The sequence below is a fragment of the Plutella xylostella genome, chromosome 18, assembly GCF_932276165.1.
Source record: "Plutella xylostella chromosome 18, ilPluXylo3.1, whole genome shotgun sequence".
NCBI lineage: Eukaryota > Metazoa > Arthropoda > Insecta > Lepidoptera > Plutellidae > Plutella > Plutella xylostella.
The window spans coordinates 10,448,062-10,464,727 of NC_063998.1; the positions used below are offsets into that span (position 1 = coordinate 10,448,062).

Consider the following 16,666-nt stretch of genomic DNA (forward strand, 5'->3'; position numbering starts at 1 on the left):
CTTTTTTATGCACATTTACGTTTATATGAAATGTATAATCATATTATTTGATTGTTTTTTTTTACTTTTTTAGTTATATTTTGGACTAAAAAGACAAAAAAATGATTTGAATCATTTTAGGTAATAATGGCAGTGAACGAAGGTCAAATTCGAAGATGGCTTATGGAAGACGAGGAAAATAGTGATAACTTGACGGAAAGCGAAGAAGAAGGTCCTATGGAACCGGAAATTCTTTCCAATAATTCTCATTTATTGGAGAGTGAACAATTATGTACAAGATTTGGACGAAGATGATGTGATGTGAAGGTACCATTATTATCATCAGTTTTGATCAGCTACAAGTCCCGGAATGGTATGAAATGGAGTAAATTTCCACCATCTGCTACTATATTGTATCCTATATTGTAAGAAACTATGATCAGTTTATAAGTTTTGTGTACTAAACTAAAAAAAAAACTAATTAGTGTGATGGTGCCAAATAATATCGATATTTCGAAGTATGTTTTTGTTTTTTAAATACTTTAGTAAAATTAGAAAATATTCATACGTTTTTTACTTTAAAGTTTAAAAATAAATATGATAGTTGAAATGTAGCAAAGTGTTTTACTTTTCAATCAAATATCTGTGCTTATGAGGCATTACAAATGGGCTACAAATGTAGCCCGCGCGACCATCCTAGGAGTTAAATGAGCGCGCCTACTCTAGTGTTAAATAGTGGATATCAAACGCATCCATAGTAACGTACTATAACATTATAACCACATAAAATTTCTGGTGGAAAAGCACCCTAGTAATGTCCGATTTGAATAAAGAATATTCTGCATTCAGTTCAACATAATAAAAAGTATATCCAAAACAATCGAATACTCCCAGTTTATGACTTCCTAGAATTTTCCTCAAGGAAAACAACAATGCTCACGGGGCGAGTCTAAACCTCCAAAAATCCCATACAAACTGTAACCAATCAGGCAAATTGACCCAGTTTTTTTACTTGGGGGGCTATTCTGGATGCGAGGGGCCTTTATGGTTCGTGAAGGGCGCCGAGCGTGGCGAATGTGCAAACAAAGTGGAGTTAAAACGTAAATGAGTGTTTTTATATGGAGTGTGCGGCGCTGTGGTAGGTAATTGCCAGAATTATTCAGCCTGTGTCGTGTCGTTGCGGCTAATGACGCTCGCCCTTATTACACGGAGTACTTTATAAATTAGGATCCCTTTGAATCAGTTATTTATGTTGCCTGTTGATTCATTATGTTTGAACTCATTTTCGTTCGCGTTAAAGAATTTACACCTTACTTCTAATTGTACTAATTACTTTGAGAGATTTTATAAAGTTTTATTTGTAGATAACTAGTATATACATATATGTGTTCTATGTCTGTTATCTACAGCATTGACACTGATGAAAATAAAAATATTATTCGTCATCAGCATCATCCGGTAATCGTCGATTGCAGGATATAGGCCTCACCCAGGGATCACGTCAACATTCCGTCCTCGGCCTTCCTCATCCAGTCACACCGACCACAAGTCTAAATCTCTCAGGATTCCAATGAAATATAAAAATCTGAGTGAGTTTGTAGCATTTTTCCTAACCCCGAATCGAATAGACAGACCAAACATATTACAAACATTTCAGTCTATAAAAAATATATAGGTATACTTACCTACTTACGTACGAATTGAAAAGAAAACCTTATCCTTTTTTCCAAGTCGGTTAAAAGGGAGGTTTCTCCCAGCATCTTACCACAGCGCATCAGGTTTAAGATATAAGTAACAATCGTATTGCATTTCCCGCGAACTCACGAGGGGCTGATAGTATAACGTAGCGGCTCCCGGCCCGAGCATCCCCTAGGACTCGAATAAAGGAGCTTATCTAGACAATGGTGTACTTCATAATAAGCTATCTACTTATTTGAGAATATAATATTATGTCTACCTATTTTTAAAGAGAGTTTATTAGCAATTAGCAAGAAAACAATTAAAAAACAGTTGGAAATCAGCCGAAAAATTACATACTGGCACTATTTTAAGTAGGAATGTTGTGGGTTATTTATAAAAGTAACATAAAAAGTGGGTTGTACTCGTAATGAGTTATATGTCTACCTCTTATATGTATAATTTTCTCGCCATGCTATGGTGGTATAAATATATATATATTTTTTATGTAGGCTGTGTTGTGTCTTACTGCTGGGCAAGAACGGTCTTGTATCCATTGCTGGAAAGTTATGACATAATTTTCAGTTATTGTCAACTATTGGTCATGGGTTTTGTTTTATTACTAGATAGGTACCACAGATAAAAAAAAGTTTATACCAGCTATAAAAATATTAGATAAGTTCGTATAATGTTATATTATATTCCTTTACATTATTTTATTTATTCATGTCCTCAGTTGGCTCGTTGGTCTAGGGGTATGATTTTCGCATAGGGTGCGAGAGGTCCCGGGTTCAAATCCCGGACGAGCCCAAACAACTTTTTATATCACTTCTCAGATTACGATACGATGCAACTTTACAGTAATATCACTAACATTTTCAAATAACAGAATATAAGTTAATAGGCTACTTTTTATCTTGATACTCATACGAGAAATCGTTTAAACTCCTTTGTACCTTTAAAGCTACTTATCTCTATTCGTATTTCATCCTTCTGTTGGAACGTTCTAGAGTCTAGAACGTTCCGATAATATCATTTATCTTCACTACAAACTTCACTTTATGTTCGAAGGCAATCATCGTTACTTGTTTTTAGTAAACCTGTTTGGTGATATTTTACCGTTTATTTTAAAAGTTTCACGTTAGGTAAACATCCACGTTTTGTCATCGTAACCGACGCATCACATTCAGAACTCTTTGTATAGAAATTCACACATGTGCGTACATACTCGTAGGTACATTTATGAAAATTTGTTGGTCTGATATGTACGATACCAATAGGTGGACACTTTCAAGTGTGCTTGTGGCTTCTTCTTGTGATTCGGTGATACCTCATCATGTCAAAATACGACTTTTCATTAATTTTTCAATCTGATATTTTCAGTCAATCCGCAGTGAACTCGACGATAAAGTTCTCACGATTGTTTAGGTGATCCTAAACTCCCTACAATCGGATTTGAATTTTCAATAAAAAATGCTTTTTCAGAATCGGGGTTCATAGAGACTACTAAGGTTTTATTTTTTCGTTGTTTTCCTCAAATACCTAATTCCCTATTTGGAAGTGCTTGCACAACTGTATACGTACAAAAACATTGTCAAACAAAAAACGAATCTGCCCATCCAACAGCCCTTTCTAATTACGTTTCTGAAGGAACCTCCACCGAAAACAATTAGAATGTAATTAAACAATTAATTTGAACCACCGCAACCTCAAATTTAATAGTTGGAGACAGAGTAATTAAAAAGAGAGTAGTTTTTAAACAGTTTCCTGATGAATTGTTTTGATTGATGTTAACAATATCATGGCAATGGCACCGTTTTAGATAATAAGTTATTACAGATATTTAAAAATAATATCGCGTTTGAAAATGAAGTACTTAACAAGTTATTTTAACTCTCTGCTTTTAGAGTCTATGGCACATTAGATGGACGAATATAATATATTCGTCCACCTAACATTATATAATATTTAAGTAGTATTTTATATATTTTTTCTATACCCTGAGCGCTACTGTTGCATAGTGTGCGTAATACTGTGCCACTGAATTATGCTTATCCTATGACCAAACAAGCGAACCTCACTGATTAACATTTCGCAGTTGAATCCAATTTATTTTAAAATATAAACAATACTTGAACTATGTACTATATTTTATGGTGCTTTAGCGGTGAAGGGATTAGGTACAGAAAAACAAAAACACACAAACAAAATTAAAGAAATAATATTATTTGAAATCATGTGTTGGAAGCGATGACAGACGGGGTGAACGAGTTCTCGGGCGGAGACCACGAACTTGCTAGCACAGGGTGGGAGGCCCTCGGGCACGCTGGACCAACCGTAGCCGGTGACGAGTATATTCTGGATGAGAAAGACCGAGGACTAGTATGCATGTACATCTTGGGAGAGGCTTATCTCCAGTAGTAGACGATTACTTTTTATTTAATTTAAAAACGCAGAAATTACGCACTGATGATGAAAATGTTAAGAGATGAATGGATCTAAACAATTATTCAAAGCTGAGACCATTACGTAGGTACTTCTAGATACCTTTTATCAACAAACCCAACCAACCTTATGCACGTATACCTATCGAGTATATTATATAATATCACGGGCACTGATACGTTTTTAATGACCACATCGCTTGAAGCTGAAATTTACAGGCATCCGGTACGCACGTCCGTTCCTCTGTTCGCGGATACCGTTATTTCCCTTATCAGTCGTCCGCCATCTTGAATTTTTATGATCATTTTCATAAACCCCACGCCTTGTAGGGTCAGCTTCATTAATGGCTATATTTGTACCTTGTCAAACTCATGAAGCGTCAATGTTTTTGTGAGCCCCTTCGACACGACTCACAACTAACACGAATGCCGGGTGGTACGAATTCAAAGAAAACACCAGTATTAATTTTCACTATTCACCTCGAGTGTCTCTGGAGTTGTTCACTGTTCGAGCTTTCTATTATAACTGAACTGTTCGACTGTTACTATAAAACTGAACTTAATGTGCACCGGACACCTCGCTTTATATAGGCCGGCGAGCGATCTTCCCGAAAGTTCCAGAGATACCCGAGGTCACTCTATTTATTATTATTATTACTAAGTAGGTATAAACAATCCATACTAACTATAAGTACCTAACTTAGCATCTAGAAAGTTCGCGGACGTTGTGGAACATTCCCTAACTATTGTTCTAGAAGCTTCTAGACTATTGTAGATCTATTTAATCGATACTAATCCTTCGAAACTACTGGAAAGTGATAGAATGTTCCAGAACCTTCGCGAGTTATCTACTCTATCTATCGATTGTCGCGAACATTACTCCCGCCGCAGCTCTTGTAGCTGAACTATCCAGGTCGCGACATCTTCGTCGATGGGCAGCTCCTCGGTCATCTCCATGGTAGGCGCCCGCAGGATTCATGACGTCTCCTTGCTGCTGAGAATCTCGCACATACTTCTCCATCCATCGTGCCCAATACTTGTCCGTTAATCTCTTGTCTATGAGATCCAGTCTTCTAACTGCCAAGTCACACTTGCTGTTGGACACTACTTTCCGCAGCAGTTCGGTCTCTCCCGCCGGTATACCCTTGAGTTTGTCCGCCAGAAACGGCAGCGCATGCCGATCTATCTCACTATCTGTCGGACTATCGAATTCTGTAGGGAGATGAACCGTTTTTATGGCACTCACACTCATCCTACGATTCCTTAGACTACGATCTTTGGTCGTGTCTATGGATGGTGTGAGTGCTCCGACGACTTCAGCTGGGGCCGGCGACGTCGGGCCCTCTTTCTCGACACTGACTGGTTCAGCAGTGGCTGACACGATGAAGTTGCAAGCAGGACCGTCTTCAAGCTCCGTGATTTTGAATTCTTCCTGTTCCGTTGTTGTCGCACATTCCACAGGAGCCTCTTTATAAATCTGCAGAGGTCGACTCTGCTGTGGCTCCCGCCGGTTTTCACTGGCGATGATTTCTTCCGCAAATTCAGGCGGTAAGTGCACCTGGCAAACTGCGACTTCTTCCGCAGGTTCAGGCAGGAGAAGGCAGGGCAAGAATTCCACCACAGGTTCAGGTAAGACTTGGCTGACGACGAATTCTTTTATTACTGGTGCAGGCGTAACTCCACTGGCGACGACATTTCCTGCAGGTTCAGGCGGGACTTGGCACGTAGCGACGTCTTGTGGTGCGCGTGCGAGTGTTCTTCTCCGAAGCTGTGCTTGTTTTATCTCTTCTTCTAGTGCGGCGACCCTGTCTTCAGCCAATTTAGCTTTTAATTCAGCTTCCTCAGCTTTAGCCTTAGCTGTAGCTATGGCCACTAGAGCGTTAGCTCTAGCCATCTTCTTTTGTCGCTCAAGAAGTTCCAAGCGGGCCTGTAATTCTCTGCGCCATGCACGAGAATCAATGGGGCGCGATAAAATCGGCGGATGTGAAGTTCCGTTCTTCGACGATCTAGACTCGTAGACACTTCCTTCTAATGCAGTGGTGACAACGGTGGTGGGGGCAACGGCAGTTGTGACACCGGCGACGACTATAGGGCAGGGTGGCAACAATGGAGGGGACAGCGTCTCCGTCGTCGGCTCTGACGGCGGTTGTGGACCTGATGTACCTCCTGTGGTTGCACCCGATGCCGATGCGTACTCCGTTGCATCTGCAGACTTCACCATGGAGACGGCAGATGACTCTTCCGAAGTCCTTTTTACTGCATACGACTTCTGAGACCTCGTTACAGGCATCTTCTTTTCTTTCAATCCGGTTTCACGAATGACCATAAATGTGAGGTCACTTCACGAACAAATACGAATGCCGGCTCAACTATAACTATCCGGCTCGAAGGACCATAAATGTGAGCCCCTTCGACACGACTCACAACTAACACGAATGCCGGGTGGTACGAATTCAAAGAAAACACCAGTATTAATTTTCACTATTCACCTCGAGTGTCTCTGGAGTTGTTCACTGTTCGAGCTTTCTATTAGAACTGAACTGTTCGACTGTTACTATAAAACTGAACTTAATGTGCACCGGACACCTCGCTTTATATAGGCCGGCGAGCGATCTTCCCGAAAGTTCCAGAGATACCCGAGGTCACTCTATTTATTATTATTATTACTAAGTAGGTATAAACAATAAACAATCCATACTAACTATAAGTACCTAACTTAGCATCTAGAAAGTTCGCGGACGTTGTGGAACATTCCCTAACTATTGTTCTAGAAGCTTCTAGACTATTGTAGATCTATTTAATCGATACTAATCCTTCTAGAACTTTATCGAAACTACTGGAAAGTGATAGAATGTTCCAGAACCTTCGCGAGTTATCTACTCTATCTATCGATTGTCGCGAACAGTTTTAATTAGGTTTTAATGAATATGCGGTATGCTAGTTTGACAAGGTGCAAAATTGTTTAGCTTCGAACCAACGTTGTGGGGCTGTCAATTCCAGTACTGCTACTCTTGATACGCAAGACGGTTATTCATATTGCGTTAATATTGTGCTCGAGTCAGAACCAATTTCAATTTAGATTTGGTACTCTTGACGTCTATTTGGTTACAATTCGGTTTCACTTAAAATTTGGTTACGATTGTTTGAAACTTTTTCACGACTTTGTGAAAGAATGAATGAAAAGGAAAAAATAACAAAAACTGTCGTGAATAGTGTCAAGTTGACACTATCGAAGCGTCTGTAGTCGAGCGGGCTTCAGTGATCGTAACTGATCACTGAGGTTAAGCAACAACTGGCACGGTCAGCCATTGAATGGGTGACCAATTTCAAGTGGTTCTTTTCTGGACGCTTCCGTGCTTCGGACGGCACGTTAAGCCGTGGGGCCCGGTTGCTGCTTCGGCAGCAGTCCTTAATCCTAGTCAGAGGCCTGTACTGTATTTTATTTATGTAGCCTTGATGTATGTAACAACTGTATCATTTGTTGGTCTTCAAATAAATAAATAAACTCTTTCAGCACAAGCTTGCTTGTGTTGGGGTCCACCAACCCGCACTAGGCCAGCGTGGTGGACTAGGCATAAACCCTTCCTTCATGAAGGGTTCTTTGTCTCCACATAGTTCATCAAAAAGTTCTTTTGTGAGGCGGTAATTATCGACGAACTCCGCCTGTCCCATTTCCACTGCTTCGTCCAAATATCTCACCATTCGCCGCTGATTTTTGCGCCTCCGGATATCTCTTCGCTGCGCATTGCGCAAAATCGCTATTCGTAGTGCTAAATAAGCCATAACACAGCATCTTTAGTCTCAAATACCAGTACCACACAAAACCACACAAAATCGCCACTAACAAGTACAAATACAAGTAATAAAGTTACTTTTTTCTTCTTGCCTTAGCGGTTGCGTATATCCAGTATGTTCAATATTGACAACTGTCAAAATGGCGGTCAAGAGTACCAACTTGCGTTCGTAACCGAATTTAGACTAGTTCACCCGAAAACCACCAAATACGGTAGGCAAGGTGGCGCCACCATCGTGTTCCAGAATGCCAAATGACTCGAAGGCAAGCGTGACACAATCGATTGCGCGTCGAGAGTACCACTACAGTACCTATATCACTTACTCAATTTCAAAAAAAATAATTATGAGATTTGCAGTCTTACTCTTAAATTTGAACCAGAAAATTCTAGGGCAGATAATTGTGATCATCGCGTATCGGTGACAAGAAATATTAGAGCGGTATTTTTAGTTGCGAAAAATAAAAAACGTAATTTGTAATGTAATACTTATTAATTCAGTACCTGTTTCCAAGAGAAAAATAAAAGCTCTATAATACAAAATGGAAAGAGAATAGAAAATTTAATTAACTTTATGTAAATTACTTGTTTACGCAATTAGCATGTTGAAGTAGTTTAACATAAAACAGTTGTTTGATTTAGCTCTTAGAATTCTTAAATTGTGTGGATAAAAATATTTACACTGTTAAGAGTTATTTTAAGATGGAGGCCTAATGTATCCACTCATTAGCACCTTATTATAAAATGTATACTAAAGATAGTTTTTACAAAATATGGGTTTTCTCGGTAGCTCCAGAAGCAACCTCATTATAAAAAAAAATAAAAAAAAATGTGGTTTGCCGATAGACTACCTGTCTGAAAACTAAGGTAAACTAACTAGGTATTTGCTGCTGAAGGTACATATTGAAGTGTTAAGTTATTCACCTTTTGGTATAGAACGTACTTTTCGTCCAATACGTACTTTCCACCAAATGTATTTTCATAACTGTATGATTGCGAACCTTCGCCAGGAGACGGGACTAGAAGAAGAAGAGGATGGAGAAACAGCTCAAGCAATGTCGATGAAGTGGACGCACTCGTGTGAATTTCCATACAAAGAATACTGAATGCGATGCATCCGTTGTTTACGATGCCGAATATCAACTTATACATTTACAAATAACCTTTTACCTGTAAAGAATCAAGGACGAGGGGTGCGGCTAGAGAAAATGACTTCATGAAAAAGTGGCTTTGCAAAAACAGTAAAGAAATACATCAAGAAAACTTTATGAAAGTTTTTGTGCAAAGGCCAGACAACTGTTTCAAGTTGCGGCAATATTATCTGAATACCAAATGTTATGGCTAAAGTATGGAGCTGGGAATAAACGAGAAAAGGGTTTTTAAACTTTTATCTTAGTATTAAAACAAACATAAATGGAGTATTTTGTTACGACATGCATTTCACAGGTGTAAGTTTACAATAGGTTTTAGGAATTTTATTTTATAGTGTCGACGTTAGAATATTACACTCACAGGCAATGAAAAAGTTCCACTCATAAAATGACAACACCAAATGACCCCAATTAAAAAAATATATATATTTTAATTTTGAACAAAATATTATTTGTTTTTACTTGGCAATATCCCGATGCTCTGTTAAATATACTTCAATGTTGCAGAAGGCGTTATTAAGCTAGCCTTTTCAGTTTAGGAGTAATTTGGTGCATTTCTCAGTGGAACCTTTTCATTTCTCGTGAGTGTATTAAACTGTATTTACCTATTGTCTGAAAACGAAGAATACCTAACTACACTCACGGGCAATGAAAAGGTTCCACTGAGAAAAGCACCAAATTACTTCTAAACGAAAAATGCTAGCTTAATGCCGTATTTTGCAACATTGAAGTACATTTAAAAGAGCATCAATATATTACCAACTAAATCGGTAATATTTTATTTTAGTTTTAAATTAAATCTTTGAAAAAATTGGGGTCGTTTGTTGTCAGAATTTTATGAGTGGAATTTTTTATTGCTTGTCAGTGTATTTACCATATACCTAATTCGTATATCAACACATTACCTAAAACACGAAGTTAGGTACGTAAGATTAAACATGGTTACTGGTTAGGTTGCATGTTAGTCATTAAACGGTGTTTATGAGTATGAGTAGTATGACATAAGAATTATATTCCAACGAGCAATGAAAAAGTTTCACTCAGCAACACCAAATATATGACACCAATTTCTTAAAGCATTGAACAAAATATTTACGTTTTTAGTTCATAATATTCTGATGCTTTGCGCTTTTACATATGTACCTCCTTAAATATTGCAGACGGCGCTATTAAGCTTGTCTTTTCCGTTTTGGAGTAGGTAATTTGTTGCTATTTTCACTCGATCTTTTTCATTGCTCGGGACTCTCGGGAGTGTATAACTTAAAACATAACTTTCCATACGGGTCATTGTTAGAGACGACGATCGAATTCCACACCCGTGGTAGCGTCTGCAGCTCGTGAGAAATGGTTCTCAGATCGATCTACCGTAATATCCATTTTAGAGTCAGAACGTATCCTTGGAAGGCTCTCAACTTACATTACAATATCGCGCGCTCGAGCCAACAATATGGCTTTAATAGTGCGAGTCAGTTGAGCGAGCGAATATTCGATTGTGAAATTGTGGTCGGATTTTTCAGCGCCACAGTTGGTGGCTCTGTTCCGCTGTAGATGCATTGATTTGAATGGTTCTTCAGCTTATTCACTCCGAACTAAAAAGTGATTTGTGTGTTTTTTCAGTATGTGCATCTTACTCAAGATTATTATTTACGATTGTGGCGGATATATTCCCCATAACCATAGTTAGCTGATTTCGAAATTATAGGACGTTCTCAATTCGTCTGTTTGTAAACGAACTGTTCGTTTACAAGAATGCTTGCAAAGCGCCACCATGATACACGTGTGTTTCTCACCGCAATTTAACATAATATATTAAGTCCTATGAATACTAGTAAGTAATTATTCTCATCTCAACTTATCCAGATTAGTAGTTATATAGTAAACTATCGAATCGCTAAACATTATTATTATTCAAATACAGTAAATATTTGTGGAGGTCAAGTCAGCCATTACATAGGCAATGGAGTGGAAGCTCTTAGGCATCCCAATTTCCTGCAAATAAGGTTTATGGGCACAAAATATAGAAATGTACCAAATATTTAAAGTTGTACTCTATGTGTTTTGGTAGTTAAATGTTTCACTTAAACCTTGTCTTTATTATTTTTTCATAACCGAAACAGGTACTAATGACATTGTAAGAGTTCATAAGGTCACTGAAATACCGATATATCATATTGAAAGTGATCGTTACTTATACTCGAAACGTGTAATTTGGGTACAACCTTGACTTATTTCTGGCCTGCTTTAGAATTCAATTGGAATACACGTAACACAACCATTATTTTTAAATTAAACGTGAATTCCCATTTTGTTCCTCAGTTCACACTCGGCAGCTGATACGTTGAGCGTATATGTGTATACCTACTGTATACAGTGAATTTCATTAGTAGCTATATAATTTTGTACCTTGTTTAACTGACAAACCGTCAATATTTCCTTGTATAAATACCGTTACTTCTCATCTCTCTCTTATCTTTGAGCGTTTTATCTCAAAGATTTTAAGAAAACAATAAATAAGTACTTACGATTCTAGAACGGTTTCTAGCCTAATTTAAAATTGGACACATTTTCATGCAACATGGCATTTCTTACATAGCAATACAGCCGCAGTAACAACAGGAAAGTTGCATTTTTCAGTGTACACAGTGTTCTGTGACCGAGAGAATATTTGCTCCCTGCGCTTGGAATACAAATCTACGACATCCGATATCAATTTTTAAACTTTGAGACAAAGCAATGAAATAAATTAGTTAAAAATTGCGGGTGGCAAAATAAGCCTAGAGTTTATTTAGAGTTAAGCAAATATACCTAGTAGTTTTTTTTTTGGAAATATAGTTTAGTCTTTAAATTATCAATTTTAAAGTTTTAAATTAACATAATTTTATATTTTTTCAGGTAAGTCACAAGGAAGATTAATTATGTTATGGCGCCTAATTACTGTAAGTAAGTAAAAGTAAAGAACATTTCGATTCATTTATTCACTGTCTAGTGTGCACACGTATTTTTGTATTATTTACTAATAATGGTTTTCATGGTCGTATACTGTAATAATATACCTACTATTGATACATTTGGTCGTACATCGTAGTCTCCTCAACCAAGAGTAAACCAGAGTGTATCGAGCTAGTTGGAATCGGTAGCCCCTTTCAGATGAGCTTGCAAGAGCTATTTGGGTACACACTATGGTGGTGCGTTTATGAACTTAAATTGTTAGATTAGGTTAAGGCACTACCTACCTACCTAATAAATACAAGTCACCAAGAGTCAATGAAAGATGCCAACTGTTAACAGCCGCATCTGAATCCGACAGTGTTCTTAATCTAGCCTCTGCAATATTGCAGGCTATTTTTAGGCACTTCCAGCCCTACTTAAGAGTCAACACAGCATAATATCCGTGAGCGCACTCGCGGGCTGAGAGGGGGATATATTCTGTCGCATAAATCACAAAGCGTCGCGGCGCCGTGACTTATCAGGGCTACAGTTGCGACGAGCGGCTGCCTACCGGCTGGCTGTCCCGGCTGATCATGTGTCATTCTCATTTCTAATTTAAATACAATAATTATAATATTTATTTATTTACAGACAAAAATGCTACAGTATTCAGTAATACAATGATCTTAAGGCATGAATTGAATTTGGCGATATTGCAGGATGGAGTTTTAAATGCAATACTGGGCTTTATTAGTAACTAGTTGCGAGTTTCGCTTTGACTTGAAATATTTACACGTGGAAATTACGGACATTTGTTTGATCTGAATTGTAAGCTATATCACTATAAACCTAGGTAAAATTTGTATTCATAAGAATATACATCCGTACCTACCCTAAATTCAGTACGTTATCCACAAATGACACAAACGTGCATTAAAATTTGCATTTGACATTCTATCTATCTATCTATCATGGCGAGCTGATTTTCCGCATTTAGCCTCCAAGGTGGGCCATTATGCGTGAAATACCTATGGGGTGACTAGCTATTGAGCCACCCAAGCTCACGCCAGAAAGCCAGTAGACGACCTAGGTTGCTCATGACTTCCCGGAGGGACCCCGGAGATCCGAGGATTTTTGATCGTAGTGTCTCCACGCCTTTGCAATGTAACAAGACATGGGAAGCTGTTTCATCTTCCTCCATGCAACTTCTGCAAAGAGGAGTGGTGGAGATTTTCATGCGATATAGGTGTTTATTTAACCGGCAGTGGCCTGTTATGGTACTTATCACGACACGTAAGTTTGCTCTGTCCAAGCATAATAATTTGCGTGTTAGTTTAGTATTAATTAGTGGTACAAAAGCTTTTGTTTGTTTGCACTCGGCGCTGTTACTCCAGAGATTGGTGTGGCATTCTGTCGTTCGGGAACGCAACCAAGAGCGAATTTGGTTGAAAGGGATCGGTACTATCGGCTCTGGGCCTATTGGTGCAGTGTCAGATCCCTTTCGTGCAAGTTCATCAGCAGCGTCGTTCCCCAGCGACCCGCTGTGCCCTTTTATCCACTGGAGGGTTATGGTATTGTTTTGTGAGGCAAGCGATTCTAGAGCTGAGTGACACTCTAGTACTAGCCCCGAAGTTATAGTTTTGCTAGACAAAGCTAGCAGAACTGCAGCACTATCAGATAGGATACGAATACGTTGATTCGTAACCTTTCTAGATTTGACTGCGTTAGCGGCCCGTGTAATAGCAACACATTCAGCCTGAAAGATTGTGTTGTATTTGCCTAGTGCCAGTGAAAAATGAATGTTTAGGTCATCCGAGTGGACACCAGCACCCGTACCTGACGTTTTTTTGGATCCATCAGTGTATATTCTCAGTTCATATATACTGGACTGATCTCTTGGTTCTTCATGCAATTGAATGTTGTAGTGCCTATTAAATATATGGATAAGCGGTATTCGATCACCAATGGCTGCCATCATTGGTTGATGTTTTATGGCTTCCAACATAATGGATGTGTGTGACGCTGTTGAGTTATTTGCCCAGAGGCCAGCTGCTCTTAGTCTAAAAGCGGCGGCAGCTGCTTCCTGTTTCACCACGAGATGTAATGGTGGAAGGTCGAGAAGTACCTCGAGTGCGGCCGTGGGTGTTGATTTCATGCATCCTGTGATGGCTACACATGCAAGCCTTTGTAGCTTTTGCAGCTTGTTTTTTACTGAGCTAAGTTCTGTTCTGGGCCACCAGACTACAGAACCGTAAGTTATGGTAGGTCGTATGACAGCTTTGTACAGCCATAATGTTAATTTTGGTTTAAGGCCCCAGGTTTTTCCTAACATTCGCTTACACTGCCAGAAAGCGATCGTAGCCTGTTTTATTTTGTTATCGAGATGTTTATTCCAGTTCAACTTGTTATCTAGCGTTATGCCAAGATATTTCACTTCAGTTGAAAGTGTTAGTTGAGTACCAAATAATGTAGGCAAGCTCATGTTATTGAGTTTTCTCTTGTTAGTGAATAGGACTAATTCTGTTTTACTGGGATTGACTTTTAGTCGATACTCCCTGCACCATTGCTCGACAATTTTCATTGCGGCCTGCATAACGCTACAATGAAGGTTCTCGAATTTCCCACTAATGAGGATGGTGAGGTCATCTGCATAGCCGACTGTATAGAAGCCGCTGCTGTTGAGTCGTCTAAGGAGGTCGTCAACTACCAGATTCCACAGTAGAGGTGAAAGGACCCCGCCTTGAGGGCAGCCTTTAGCTACAATGCATCTGGTTGTCCCGTTTAGGTTGAGTTGTACTGCTCTTAACTTTAACATATTATTTATCCAACCCCGTAGAGTAGGATTAACATTATATTTGGTTAAGGCAATGTTGATACTATCGAAGTTTGTTTTATCAAAGGCCCCTTCTATGTCTATAAAGGCACCTAGTGTTGATTCTTTGTTTGTTAGCGCACATTCAATTTTGTTCACTACGCTATGGAGTGCTGTTTCGGTCGATTTGCCAGCGGTATAGGCATGTTGGCTGTTATGTAATGGTTTTTGTTTGAGATTATTATCTCGTATGTGTCTGTCACAAAGTCTTTCTAGGGTCTTTAGTAGAAACGACGTTAAACTAATAGGTCTGTAGGACTTTGGATCCGTGTAGTCACTTTTTCCTAATTTAGGAATAAAGGTTGCTTTCACCTCTCTCCACTGTTTAGGAATGTAGTTATGTGCTAAGCAAGCCTTAAAAATATTCGCTAAGCTTTGCACGATAACCTGTTGTCCCCACACTAGGAGCGCGGGGAATATACCATCCAAACCAGCTGATTTAAAAGGTAGAAAGCTGTTTATGGCCCATTCGATTTTTTCAACGGTTACTAATTCTTGGGCGGTTATCCAATCAGATATTGACGGGTTCGAGTGCTCGCTATTATCCCAGGTCAGATCATCAACGAGGCGGCAGTCTGGGAAATGCGTTTCAAGGAGTACTTGGCACGTTTCTTTATCGTTGTTAGTATAGGTTTTATCGGCTTTTTTTAGGCAGCCAAGGTTTTTATTTTGACCGCAGTCTAAGATTTTTCGGACTCTAGCTGCTTCGTTGTTGGATTCAATGTTTTCGCAGAATCGACGCCATGAGTCTCCTTGGCGGATTCTTATTCGTTTTTTGTAATGTTTTTGAGCTTCTTTATATAGCTCCCAGTCAGCATAGTGTCTAGTGTTTTTTGCCCTATTAAACAGCTTCCTAATCTTACGTCTAAGTCTCTCAAGCTCCGGTCCCCACCAGTGGGAGGTTCTGGGCCGAGTAGGCGGAGACGTAAGTGGACATGCTTGTTCATAAGATGTTGTTATACATGTTGTTAGTGACAAAACATTGGCTTCTATAGCCGCGGTGGATTGCGACATGTCTTTAAAGTTTATAGTTTGGAAGTTATGTGTTAGTGCTTGAACGTATTTAGTTCGGTCAGTCTTCCGCGGGTTACGACGCGGTTTGACTTGCGGTGGTTTCGCTTGAAGTTTAAAACATATTCTTCTATGATCGGCACAGGATGGTTCGTTTGATACATGCCAGTCCGAAATTAGGTCAGTGACGCCAGTAGTAGCAAAAGTGACGTCAACAATTGTTTGGTAACGCGATGAAACGAACGTCGGTTCAGAGCCTATATTAACCCGCCAGTGGTGACGTATATGTCTGTGAGACCGGGTGGTTCGAAAAAGTCGAATAACTTTCTCACTAGCCATCGATTTTTGTTATGATTTCGGGTAGCTGCCTCATTTCCCATCCCCCATCGTCAGTCCACCCCGCGACGGTGACTCGTGCGCAGGTTTCGGAGTTTTGGCGCCAACCCGGTGCGTGAGACCGGGGTCACCGACTATGTAAGTCAAATTTAAAGATGTTTTTTAAATTTTTCATACATTTTTTTTATTTTTCTTGACTGTATTTTTGTTTTGTGATTGTAAATTTCATGATTGAACTATTTTTAATAGATAGTTGTAGGTATTTATACAAATATAAGTACTTAATAGATTTCAATAAGTTTTTACAGTAATATCAGCTACTTTCAGCATGTCCTTGAAAATGACGACGGAGATAGCTGGACCTTCAAAAAATTGTCAATGTTATGAATGTGGATAGCGAAAATAACAGAAAAATTTAATATATTTGTCACAAAATGTAAGAAATATATGTGTTACGACCATGTAAGTGCCGTCTTG

General features: G+C 39.0%; 1 protein-coding gene and 1 non-coding gene across 2 annotated transcripts in view; both read left to right on the forward strand.

Annotated features, from left to right (window-relative positions):
* LOC105380852 (dopamine D2-like receptor) overlaps nucleotides 1-16,666 on the forward strand; it is a 164,492-nt gene that overhangs the window by 40,655 nt on the left and 107,171 nt on the right. The window lies entirely within an intron of this gene.
* Trnap-agg lies at nucleotides 2,395-2,466 on the forward strand. The gene has a single exon. It is a non-coding gene; the product is annotated as a tRNA-Pro (tRNA).